The 12,741-nt window shown below is 37.1% G+C and overlaps 1 pseudogene across 1 annotated transcript; it reads right to left on the bottom strand.

Annotated features, from left to right (window-relative positions):
• Nucleotides 1-2,230: 2,230 nt before the first annotated feature.
• On the bottom strand, nt 2,231-3,197 carry LOC111160901 (annotated as a pseudogene). Its single transcript, XR_002641519.1, has one exon. The product of XR_002641519.1 is annotated as a TATA box-binding protein-associated factor RNA polymerase I subunit D pseudogene (transcript).
• Nucleotides 3,198-12,741: the final 9,544 nt, after the last annotated feature.

Genomic DNA, 12,741 nt, shown 5'->3' with positions numbered 1-12,741 from the left:
GTCCAGTAGTGGACAAAAAGCAAAGAAAGAGAGAGAGAGTCTGAGTTATTCTGGGGAAAGAAAGTGGGGATGGAATGTGGTGCTTGTCGGGAGAATTTGCCCAGCATCATTAATGGGCCAATCTACCCCTCTTATGTTTCTCAGTTTCTCCCAGCAGCAGTAGGGACTTAGCACTGGTTTATCAATACTCATGTGTGCATCTCTAAGCGAGCCAGAAATTAATTATCATGGAGACAATTTTTCTCTAGGATGACTGCAATTCGGGACTAATGACTTCCTACACTTCCTTATTCTTTGTTGCCTAAGAACACCTTTCAGTGGGAAGAAACAAGTGTCCCTTTTCTCCGGAGCTGAGTGACTCAATCTTTCATGCCAACTAACAGCTTTGTTGTTTGGAAGCCAAAGTAAAAAGAATTCTCAGTTAAAGTGAAAGTAAGCCTCAGAGTCAGTGGAAGTAGCACAAAGGACAGTGGGGAACAACCTCCAGCCTGCCACCTGTGTCACCAGCCAGAGAAGGTATAGAGCAAGCCCTGGGGCTAACAGGCCTACTTTGGGAATTCCTCAGAGTTGGGGGCAGGGAAGAGGAAGAAGCCACAGGGGTGCTGAAGCAATTAGGAGCAGGAAGATAGGTGTAAAACAGGTTACCAGACTGGGTTTTCCAGGTTTCCTTCCTCCCGTAAGGAGAGACCAGTTTTACAGAAAAGCACCAATACAGGAATTATGTCAGCATTAAACCAACTCTACCCCCTCCCCAGGCCAAATTGTGCTATGCAGACTCAGTTTTGGGATATTACTGCTCCTCTCCGGGGTCCTTTCCTAATCACCAAGATGATTCCAGCAGGCCAGGCCCCAGGACCCATACAGGGTCCCACAGTAACAGCTCAGAGGGTCCTTGGCTCTGCACAGAATGGAAATGAAACATGAGTCAGCAGGAAGTAAAAGCAACCTTTATTGGAGAGAGAGAGTGCATATAAGAGATGGAGTGAGCCCAAGGTTGAAGAGGTTGCTGCCTATGCTCTTCTCTAGGATTTTGATGGATTCCTGCCTTACATTGAGGTTTTTCATCAATTTTAAATCTATTTTTGTGTATGATGTAAGGAAATGGTCTAGTTTCATTCTTCTGCATGTGGCTGTCCAATTTTCCCAGCACCTTTTGTTGAAGAGACTGTCTTTTTTCCATTGGATATTTTTCCTGCTTTGTCAAAGATTAGTTGACCATAGATTTGAGGGTCCATTTCTGAATTCTCTATTCTCTTCCATTGATCTGTGTGTCTGTTTTTGTGCCAGTGCCATACTGTCTTGATGATTACAACTTTGAAATACAACTTGAAGTCCAAAATTGTGATGCCACCAGCTTTGGTTTTCTTTTTCAATATTCCTTTGGCTATTTGGGGTCTTTTCTTGTTCCATACAAATTTTAGGATTGTTCCAGCTTTGTGAAAATTGCTGGTGGTATTTTGATAAGGATTGCATTAAATATGTAGATTCCTCTAGGTAGCATAGACATCTTAACAGTATTTGTTCTTCTACTTCATTAGCATGGAATGCTTGTCCATTATTTTCTGTCATTTTCAATTTCTTTCATCATTGTTTTATAGTTTACAGAGTACAGGTGCCTTACCTGTTTATGTTTATTCCTAGGTTTCATGGTTTTACTACAATTGCAAATAGGACCAGTTCCTTAATTTCTCTTTCTTCTGCTTTATTATTGGTGCATAAAAATGCAGTAGATCTCTGTACATTGATTTTGTGTCCTGAGACTTTACTGAATTCGTGTATCTGTTCTGGTGATTTTTTGACAGTCTTTGGGTTTTTTTTTTTTTAAGCCAATAAATTTTTATTTAAGGAGTTTTTACATGTGATTCCTTCCACTGCCAGTCACTGCTCATCACCATAGTTCCTCCAAAGTTAGAATCATAATCTTCAAAACAGCCCTTTTAAAAAGAACTTGATCAATCCACAGTTGTCACCGTCACTCCAGAGTTCTTTCAACTGGGTTTCTTGCATCTCCATTTGAATACGGACATACTTTAAGAACTCCCCACCTGTTTAGGGTCTGAGTGTGGATCTGCCTGATTTTCAATTTCAAACACCCTCTAAATGTGAATGAGTTCAAATCATATTCACCCCTAAACTACCACCCTAGAACAGTACAGATTGTTGGGATACACCAATACCTAAAGCGTAAGATGTACCTTTAAGTCCAGACATTGTGTTCAAGTGAAAAGCCTTAACATTCATATTCCCATCTCTTTTCAGGCCATTCTATCCTCTGTCCAATGTTTTTAGACTTTGATTCTCTCTTTTTAGACAAAGCAGCTTCTTCAGTACATTCTTCTTGTTCTAAATACACATTCTTCATCTTTGGTACTTGAGAACTTATAATGAAATCATTTTGGTCCACCAATTTGATATCACATTCGTCATTTTGGTCAAGATTTGTTGCAGACCCATCCTCTGTTTCTGACTCTTCAATAGGCGAGAGAGCTCCATCATCATCCAAGTATTTGTATCTATGACTGTCAAAATCTTCTTTTTCTAAATCTTCACCAACATTAATTTGTTTCAAGGATTCCTTGAGGTAGTATTTATACTTCAGTTTTTCAAGGTAGTTGAAAAATCCTCTTGCCACTGCTTGCTCAAAGGTTAAAATCTTTCTCCAAGGTAATGGTTTTCTTGCATTCTCAGATTCTAAAAATGGGAACCCAGATCCTTTGTCTTGAACTTGTTTCTTATTTATTTGGGAAAGTCTACTGTTTTTTCTCCCTTTTGGTCTTCCTCTTGGTCTTCCTGTTGGTTTGTATTTCTTCTTTTTACGTTTTCTTTTTTTGAATCTCTCAAAAATAGCTTTTAAAGTCAATGGTCTTGGTTTGAAAAATGAGTCACTAGATGAATCCCTTGCTTGAGCAACTTCAGGTGAATGAACAAACTTTCTAGTATGGTTTCTTTGCATCCTTTTAGGTTAGTAAGGGACACACTGAGTTTTAAATAAGCTGCTACCAGAAGAGTTATCACTTTCACTGTCAATTTCCACAGCTGAATTAGATGCCATTATAGAGTTGAGAAAATTCATTCCCATTACATATTCTCCCAAGTCCTTCTCCAAATTGTTTATTCACCACTTGTAATTTGCTTCAGAATTCTGACAATTCAGTAAACGTGATGTAGTTTCTCTGAACAATGCCAACAGAGCTCCACAACCTCGCGGAATGAAAGGAGTCTTTGGGTTTTTTGAAGAGAGTATCATATTATCTGTGAATAGTGAATGTTTGACTTCTTCCTTGCCAATTTGGATGCCTTTTATTTCTTTTTGTTGTCTGATTGCTGCATTTAGGACTTCCAGTACTATGTTAAATAGCAATGGTAAGAGTAGACACCCATGTCTTGGTTCCTGACATTAAGGGAAAAACTCTCAGTTTTTTCTCATTGAGGATGATATTAGCTGTGGGTTTTTTGTACACTGCATTTATGATATTGAGGTATGTTTCCTCAATCCCTACTTTGTTGAGGGTTTTTATCAGGAATATATGCTGTATTTTGTCAAATGCTTTTTCTGCATCTATTGAGAGGATCATATGGTTCTTATCCTTTCTTTTATTAATGTGGTTTATCACTTGGACTGATTTGCAAATATTGAACTACCCTTGCAGCCCAGGAATAAATCCCACTTGAGCATTGTGAATAATTCTTTTAGTGTAGTGTTGGATTTGACTTGCTAGACTTGTTGAGAATTTTTGCATCCATGTTCATTAGGGTTATTGGCCTATAGTTCTCTTTTTTAGTTGTGTCTTGGTTTTGGAATCAAGGTACTATTGGCTTCATAGAATGAATTTGGATGTTCTCCTCCCATTTCTACTTTTTGGAATAGTTTGAGGATAGGTATTAATTCTTCTTTAAATGTTTGGTAGAATTTTTCTGGGAATCCATCAGGTCCTGGACTTTTGTATATTTATATATTTTTGATTACTGATTCAATTTCTTTGCTGTTCATTGGTCTGCTCAAGTTTTCTATTTCTTCCTGTTTTGGTTTTGGTAGTTTATATCTTTTTAGGAATTTATCCACTTTTTCCAGATTGCTCAAGTTTTTGGTATATAACTTTTCATCTTATTTCCCTATAATTGTTTATATTTCTGTGGTATTGGTTGTGATCTCTACTCTCTTATTCATGATTTTATTTATTTGTGTTTTTTCTCTTTTCTTTCCGATATGTCTGGCTATGGGTTTATTCATTTTATTAATTTTTTTTCAAAGAACTAGCTCCTAGTTTCGTCGATCTCTTCTAGTAGGTTTTTGTTATTGTTGTTTGTTTGTTTGTTTCTGTATCATTTGTTTCTCCTGTAATCTTTATTAATTTCCCTTCTGCTGGCTTCAAGTTTCATCTGTTGTTCCTTTGCTAGCTCCTGTAGGTGTAAAGTTATGTTTTTCATTAGAGATTTTTCTTGCTTCTTGCGGTAGGCCTATATTGCTATATATTTCTCTCTTAAGACTGATTTTGCTGCATCCCAAAGTTTTTGGACTGTGGTGTTTTCCTTATCATTTGTTTCCATGTATTTTTTCCAAGCTTTTTTTTTTTTATTCCTTCTTTAATTTCCTGATTGTCCCATTCATTGTTTAGTAGGATGTTCTTTTTGTTTTATTTTTTTAAAGATTTTTATTTATTTGTCAGAAAGAAAAGAGAGAGTGCAAGCAGTGGGGAGAGGCAGAGGGAGAAGAAGGCTCCTGGCTAAACAAGGAGCCCAATGCAGGACTCAATCCCAGGACCCTGGGATCATGACCTGAGCTGAAGGCAGACACTAAACTGACTGAACCACCCAGACATCCCACTAGGATGTTCTTTAATCTCCAGCATTTATGGGCTTTCTGATTTTTTTCTTATAGTTAACTTCACATTTCATAGAATTGTGGTTGGAAAATATTCTTGATATGATCTCAGTTTTTGTATTTGTTGAGGACTGATTTGTGACCCACTATGTGATCTATTCTGGAGAATTTCCCAAATGCACTAAAAAAGAATGTGTATTCTGCTGCTTTAGAATGAAATGCTCTGAATATATCTTTTAAGCCCATCTGGTCCAGTTAGCCATTCAGAGCCATTGTTTCTTATCGATTCTCTACTTAGAGGATGTGTCCATTTATGTGAGTGGGGTATTAAATTCCCCTACTATTATTCTGTTATTTTCAATGAGTTTCTTTATGCTTGTTATTGTAGTAAACATTTGGATACTCCCAAGGTGGAGGCATCATTATTTACAATTGTTAGGTATTCTTGTTAGATAGCCCTCCTTACTATACTACAGTGCCCTTTCTTTATCTTCTATTACTGTTTTTGGCTTAAAAATCTAGTTTTTCTGATACAAATATGGGTACTCTAGCTTCTTTTTGCATCCAATAGCATGATAAGTATTTCTTTATTGCCTCACTTTCAATCTGCTGTTTTTTTCAAGAATAATAGACATTCAAGTCTAAAATAATCTCTTGTAGGTAGCATATAGATGGGTCTTATTTTTTCTTTTATCCATTCTGATACCCTATGTCTTTTGATTGGAGTGTTTAGTTCATTTACATTCAGAGCATTTATTGGTAGATATGAACTTAGTACCATTTTATGACTTTTCCCCCATAGTTTCTGGAGATTTTCTCAGATCTTACTTTTCCTTGTCACTTTTGGTCTTTCCTTTGCATTCAAAGAATTCCCTTTAATATTTCTAGCATAGGTAGTTTATTGCTAACCAACTCCATTAGTTTTTGTCTGGGAAACTATGTCTCTTTCTCTCTCTCTCTCTCTCTCTCTCTTTTAAGTAGGTTTCACACCCAGTGTATAGTCTAACACAGGACTTGCACTCACAGCCCTGAGATCAAGACCTGAGCTAATATTAAGAGTCAAACACTTGACTGGCTGAACCACCCAGGTGCCCCTCTTTATCTCTCCTTCTATTCCAAATGATTTCTTTGCTGGAGAGAACACTCTTGGCTACATCTTTTTTCCCCCATTTAACTCATGCCCCTCCCTTCTGGTCTGCCAGGCTTCTGTGGAGAGATATTCTGCTAACCTCATTTGTCTTCCCTTGTAGGGTAGGGACTTCTTTTGTCTCATTGCTTTTTGTATTATTTCTTTATCTTTATAGTTGGCAAATTTAATTGTGATATTTCTCGGTGTTGGCCTGCTTTTCTTGGTTTTGATGGGGGTTTTCTGTGCCCCATGGATTTGGAGGTCTGTCACCTTTCCCAGATTAGAGAAGTTTTCAGCTATAATTTCCTGAAATATATCTTCTGCCTTCTTTTCCCTTTCTTCTTCTTCTGGGATACTTATGATACAAATATTATTATGCTTTGTGGAGTTGCTGAGTTCCCTAAGTCTACATTCATGATCTACTATTTTTATTTCCCTCTTCTATTCATCTTTGGTATTTTCCATATTTTTTCTTCTATATAACTTATTCATTCTTCTGCTTCTTCCATCCTTGTTATCATTACACCAGTCAGTTTTGAACCTCAATTATAGTATTTTTCATTTAAGTCTGAACAGTGTTTAAGTCTTCTGTCTCTGTGTTAAGGAACTCCCTGGTGTCTATGATTTTCTCAATTCCATTTCGTATCCTACAATTTTTGCTTTAAATTATGGATCAGGTGTATTACTTATATCTGTTTCAAAGAGATCCCTGGCTGTGATCTGTTTTCAGTTTCTCTTTTGGGATAAATTCCTCTGTCTTAGCATTTTGTCTGGGTCTCTGTCTTCTTCTGTGGGGGAGGAAAGCCTGTAACGTTTTCTGCTGCTGAGAGTGATAGCTTTATCCCTCAAAAAGTTACAAGTAGAGCTATCCTACAATAACACTACTAGGTAATCACCAAAAAGATACAAATAGTGGTCTGAAGGGGCACCTGCACCCCAATGCTTATAGCAGCAATCTCCACAATAGCCAAAATACAAAAAAAGTGCAGATGTCCATTCATAGATGGATGAATGGATAAAGAAGTGGTACACACACACACACACACACACACACACACACACACACAGGAATATTACTCAGCCATCAAAAAGCACCCCCAAATCTTATCATTTGCAATGATGTCGATAGAACTAGAGGGTGTTATGTTAAGTGAAATAATTCAATCAGAGAAAGACAATTATATAATTTCACTCATATGTGGAATTTAAGAAACAAAACAGAGGATCATAGGGGAAGGGAGAGAAAAATAACATAAGATGAAATCAGAGAAGAAGACAAACCATAAGTCACTCCTAACTATAGGAAACAAAATGAAGATTGCTGGAGAGAAAATGGTGTGGGATGTGGTAATTGAGTGATGGACATTAAGGAGGGCACTTGATGTAATGGGCACTGGGTTTTATATGCAACTGATGAATTCCTAAACTATACCTCTGAAACTAATAATATACTATATGTTAATTAATTGAATTTAAATAAGAAAAAACAGCCTTATAAAAAAGAGGTCATATACTGTTTGGGGCCTGGCACTTCTAAAGTGTCTCCAGTGCATACAGTGTGCACTATGCTGCTGTGTTTTGCCTGCTCTTTCCCTCGGATCAATCCTCTGCAGAATTTCTCCATGTCTCCAATGGGTAGTATTTGGATCTTGGCCAGAGTCTGGCAAGTTTTAATTAGGTGTGCTCTGATCTGCTTATTAAAAGAAACAATGCCATTTCCACCAGAGCTGAAGCTATGCAGAACTCTAGGATCAGTAGATGTGGTATATGAGAAGGGTTTGAGCTCATCTTCCAAGGGAGGTTCCAGGGTTCTGGTTTTCAGACACACTTACCAGAGAAAAGGAGCAACTTCAGAGTGCAAGGTGGTGGGGGCTTGGTGTAAGTGGTTCAAGATGCCACTGTTGTCACTGTGTTGCTTACTGAAGGTAGTTTATGCTAAGGGGTGAGGGAAAAAAATGGCATCAGTCCCTCCCCTCATCCTCTCATGCCTGCTGGTGTCTGGAAAGCCCTCCCAGAAGAATAACCATTCTTCGCTAGTGGGTCCCAGGTTTCCTTCCCATCCCTGCCTTCATGCTATGTCCAGGATGTCTGCCCACCCAGCAGCACAGTATGCCTGTGTTCTATCCCAGGCAGGTTGGCTGACATATAAAACTCAAAACTTTGGGGATGTGGCATGGCAGGGATCCATTTTATCCTCTGGGAAGGGACTTGCCACACTGGGATTGATGCAGATTTGTCCCAGAAGGGCTGTTGCACCAAAACACAGGGTTTGGAGTTTGGAGTAAAGTACACCAAAGAGCAAGTTTCCAGGTTAGCCACCTTCAGCAGGTGTTTCTGCATCAATGTGAAATGATAATGTTGCCCACTGGCTCCTTTGTCCCCAGAGAGGCAAAGCCACCTCTCTCAGATGTACTCCAAAAGGGGGGAATTATCTCTCCCATTGTACCCCAGAGGATCCTGAAATCAGGCCACTTGTTCCTGGGCTATCTGTTTTCCTTTTCCACAGGAACACTGTAGCACCCTCAGGACTCCACACTGGCCATGATGCATACATCTAAAACTTTGGTCTTTGAGCCCCACTGGTTGTAAAACCTAACAAAAATCAGCCCCTCTTGTTTACCCAGTCAAAGGCTTTGGGGAAGTGTTTTCCTTGTGTGATCTCCTGTGCACTCCCTTTGCTCTCTCTCTTTTCCACCTCTCATCTTTTTCTGCAGTCAGGGCTCCCTCCCCTCCATAACACCCACAATCTGTTTCTCCCCACAAATCACATCTCTTCATCACCTACCTTCCACAAGGTGGCCTATTCTTTCCCTCTAGTTGTCCAGTTTGTTCTGGCAATCCTCAGATCAATTTCTTGAGTATTCGGAATGATTTGATATTCAGCATGAGGCAAGCCTAGGGTCTTCCTATTTCTCCCCTGTATTAGCATCTCCTTTTATTTATTTATTTATTTATTTATTTATTTATTCATTCATTCATTCATTCATTTATTTATTTTAGTAATTTATCTGAATTTCCCCTTGGTGATATCAAAAACTTTTGAGTCCTTTAATAGTTCAATGTGTTTATGGTTGAGTGACCATTTATTTGTATGTTCATAATGAAAAAAAGATGCCAAGAAAACATATAAGAATCTTTAAAATTTTATTTGTTAATGAATTTATTCTAAATCATGTTCTGCATTCTAAAGTTTTATTTAAGTAACTTTATAGATACTGAAGCTTCACCATTCATGAAATGTAATATTTATTTATTTATTAAAGATTTTATTTATTTATTTGACAGAGAGAACACACAAGCAGAGGGAGCAGCAGGCAGAGGAAGAGGGAGAAGCAGGCTTCCCTCTGAGCAGAGAGCCTGACATGGGGCTCCATCCCAGGACCCTGGGATCATGACCTAAGCCAAAGGCAGACATTAAACTGACTGAGCCATCCAGGAGCCCCAAAATATGATATTTAATGATGATACACACAAAATCCATAGCCTCACAGCACGATAAATTGTCAGAGCAGGAAAAAGAAAACCTTTAGAGATCATTCTCATCCAATACTCTCATTCTATAAATAGGAAATCTGAGGCCCAGAGAGAGAAGATGCTTTGTGAAGTTTATAAACCAGAACTGGACTTCTGGTCTCAGTGGCTTCCTGATAGAAATACATGTTGTCTTGGGTGATAATAATTAGCACTCATGGATAGTTAAGGTTCCTTTAAATCATTTTTGCAGTACTAGATATATTTGTTTCAGTAAATAGTCTAGTTAAATGTTAATGTCTGGGTTATAGGACAGAAGGGATTTCCCAGTAGGTCATCCAGCCCCATTTGTTTAACTAGGACTTTACTGAAACATTCTTGCCAGATGATTTTTTGCCATAACCTTAGTAAGAGAATGTAAATCAAAATAAAACTCTTATTATCATTTACTTATTAATTCAGCAAATATTTTTCATCATGTTTTATGTATGGAGCATTATATTTGGCCCATGGAATTGAATAAGGCCCCACCCTTTCCATGAAGAACCTTCAAATTATTTCAATGCCTAGAAGAAAAAATTCTTTTATAAAGGATAAGAAGGGAAGCAATGTGGTGTAAAGAGAGTACTTTGAGTTACTGAATATTTGTGCAATTTAAGAGCCAGTGCCTGGGACCTAGGCAATCAATAAGTATTTCTTGAAGAGTGAAGTACTTCTTTGTGACTCATTTTTATTATTTCTAATGTGGGAGTAACAGTATTTACATTGCTAAGTGTGTGTTAAGAGAGACAATTAGGAGAATATATATGAAAGCACTTTTGAAACTATTGTAAAATAAAGTTAGCTTGGGAGCCAACTGGCTTTCTTTTATTATTTATTTGGTAAGTATGTGTTCAGCTATTTCTATATGCCAAAAATGTGCTAGGGGATAAATGTAAAAAATAGTGTCAATCCTTGAGAAATTTGCCGTCAATTAATTCACAGGTATATTAGAAAAGGATTTTAGTGGTGGGAATTAGCATAGAAAGGAAGGGGGTGGATTAGCTCAGATGATTGTTAAGGTCTTTTCTATAGCAAAGAGAGTTGATGATAAGAGTTACATATATATAGGTTTCTTGTAAGCTAGAGCATGAAGATGTGACATCTAATCTAGGGCAAAGGCAAATAAAAAAAATACAGAGTAAGACACAGAACTGTTGCCATGTGGCCAGCTGGAGGTGACTACATTTCCCTAACAGAAAGACTCCTTATCATTCTATGAGGAAAAAAAAATACAAACTTTAAAATTGGGACTGTATTTTGATAATATAGTGGTATGAATTAATATAAGCAAAGGTCTGTCAATCAGAGCAAGTGAGAGTTTGAGGTAGTTACAGGAACATAGGAGTTAGGAGACCTGGCTGGGTTGTCATCCCAGCTCTGTCACATGCTTACTGTATGACAATGAAACGTCTCCTTGCCTTTTAGCCTCAATTTCCTTTTTAACCTCAATTTGCCTTATGGAAAATTAATTATCATTCCTTATCTATGAAGAATTAACTATGATTACTGAAGCCCTTTTCAGCTCTTATTTTTCAAAGCAGACATTTAAATTATAGTTCTCAGTTTTATACTTTTTAAACTCTGATGACCATTAGTACGATCATGAAAAGAGAAAAAGAATCTTACCAACTGATAAATGGATTGTTTCCATTTTCAAATGTGTCTACATTTCAGTAGGCACATGAATAAACTTGTTAACTATGGATAATTTTATTCTGTTAGTAAATATTTTTATCATTATAAAGGGAAATGCCTCTATCCATGCCTTTACATCTTTGTTCAATCATTATGAAAATGAAGAAGTGTGAAATGACTGAGAAGCTATTTTCCTGAAATCAGGAGGCTTGACAAGAATGGTGACATATAGATGACTGATAATGTAGATGTTATAATATTCTTCTTTCTTTTTTCCAAGATTTTACCTCCATAAGATGCCCGAAGTTGTACCTGAACATTGCCTCTTCATATTTGTAGGTCTTATCATGGGAGGGCTAATTTACAGTTTAAATGTAAATCCCTACCAGTCATGGGCACTGATACATTTTTCCTATATTTACTTTTAGCAAAAGTCCTTGATTTGGGATATTTTTTGCCCATCTGGCCAATTTTGGAAAGCATAGGGACCATTCTGTTGTATGCTGTAGTTGGAATCATGTGGAATCCATTTGGGATAGGCATGTTTCAGGTGAAGAACTTCAACCTTCAAGATTTGTTATTGTTCACAACCTTTGGTTTGGTAGTTTGATTGCTGCAGTAGATCCTGTGGCTGGTTGTATTCTCTCTAGTTGAGGGACTTCATGTTAATGAAAAACTTCATAGTTTAGTATTTAGAGTATCTCTTCTTAATGATGCTGTTACTGTTCTAAGTATTCTAATCATGAACTTTTTAGGTAATGAATTAGGTTTCCTTATGCTCACCCCTGAGACTTAAATAAAAAATGAATTATGATCTAGGCCATAATCAGTTAGGTCCAATGAGTAATTACATGAGTTGAAACAATGAGATTTACTAGCCATTAATGTTTTAGAAAAATGCAATGTTTCTTTGATACTATATTAAATTTTATTAAGGGGAAAATGGAGGCAACAGTCTTCCCAGTCATATAAGATAAGAATACCTTAGCTATAAAGGGTATCTTTACTGTCCATCAGACAATTTTCAAACAGAATCATACATAGTTTGACATTAATCTGAAGAAATAGCTTTTGATATATGGAAACTTTCTAGGAACTCATGTTGGGAGGGAAAAGGGAAGTTGGAGACAACAAAGCTGAGAAACCTAAAATTAAAAAGATGCATAGACATATTTTGAGGCTTTTCTGATTGATACACTTGCTATAGTCTTTTTTTTTTTTTTTAAGCAGGTGCTCTATAAGCAGTTCAAATCTTTCTATGAAACACCGTCTACCAAAGCAGTGGACAGTTTGGCTGGGAGAGGAAAAATTTTGTTTTGTTTTGTTTTGATTGTAATAGGAGGCATTTTCACTGGACTCCTGTTTGGCATGGTTGCTGCCTTTACTATGTGCTTTACCAAGACCATCAAGGTCATTGAACCTCTCTTTGTCTTCTTATATAATTTTCTCTCCTACCTGATAGTTGAAATGTTCCATCTCTCAGGGATTGTAGCATATGTATTTGGGCAAGTCTTTGATTTAGGAGAATTGTAATATTGAACACTATTTTTAACCTAATAACATAAGGCATCCAGCCTTAATGATTTTTTCTATTTGATTTTTAAAGTTTTTATTTAAATTCCAGTTAGTTGATATACAGTAT

Source organism: Enhydra lutris, unplaced genomic scaffold (assembly GCF_002288905.1).
Source record: "Enhydra lutris kenyoni isolate GAN:26980312 unplaced genomic scaffold, ASM228890v2 scaffoldscaffold79, whole genome shotgun sequence".
Classification (NCBI taxonomy): Eukaryota; Metazoa; Chordata; class Mammalia; order Carnivora; family Mustelidae; genus Enhydra; species Enhydra lutris.
Note: the sequence above shows the minus strand (reverse complement) of the source record. Positions and strands in the feature narration are given on the sequence as shown.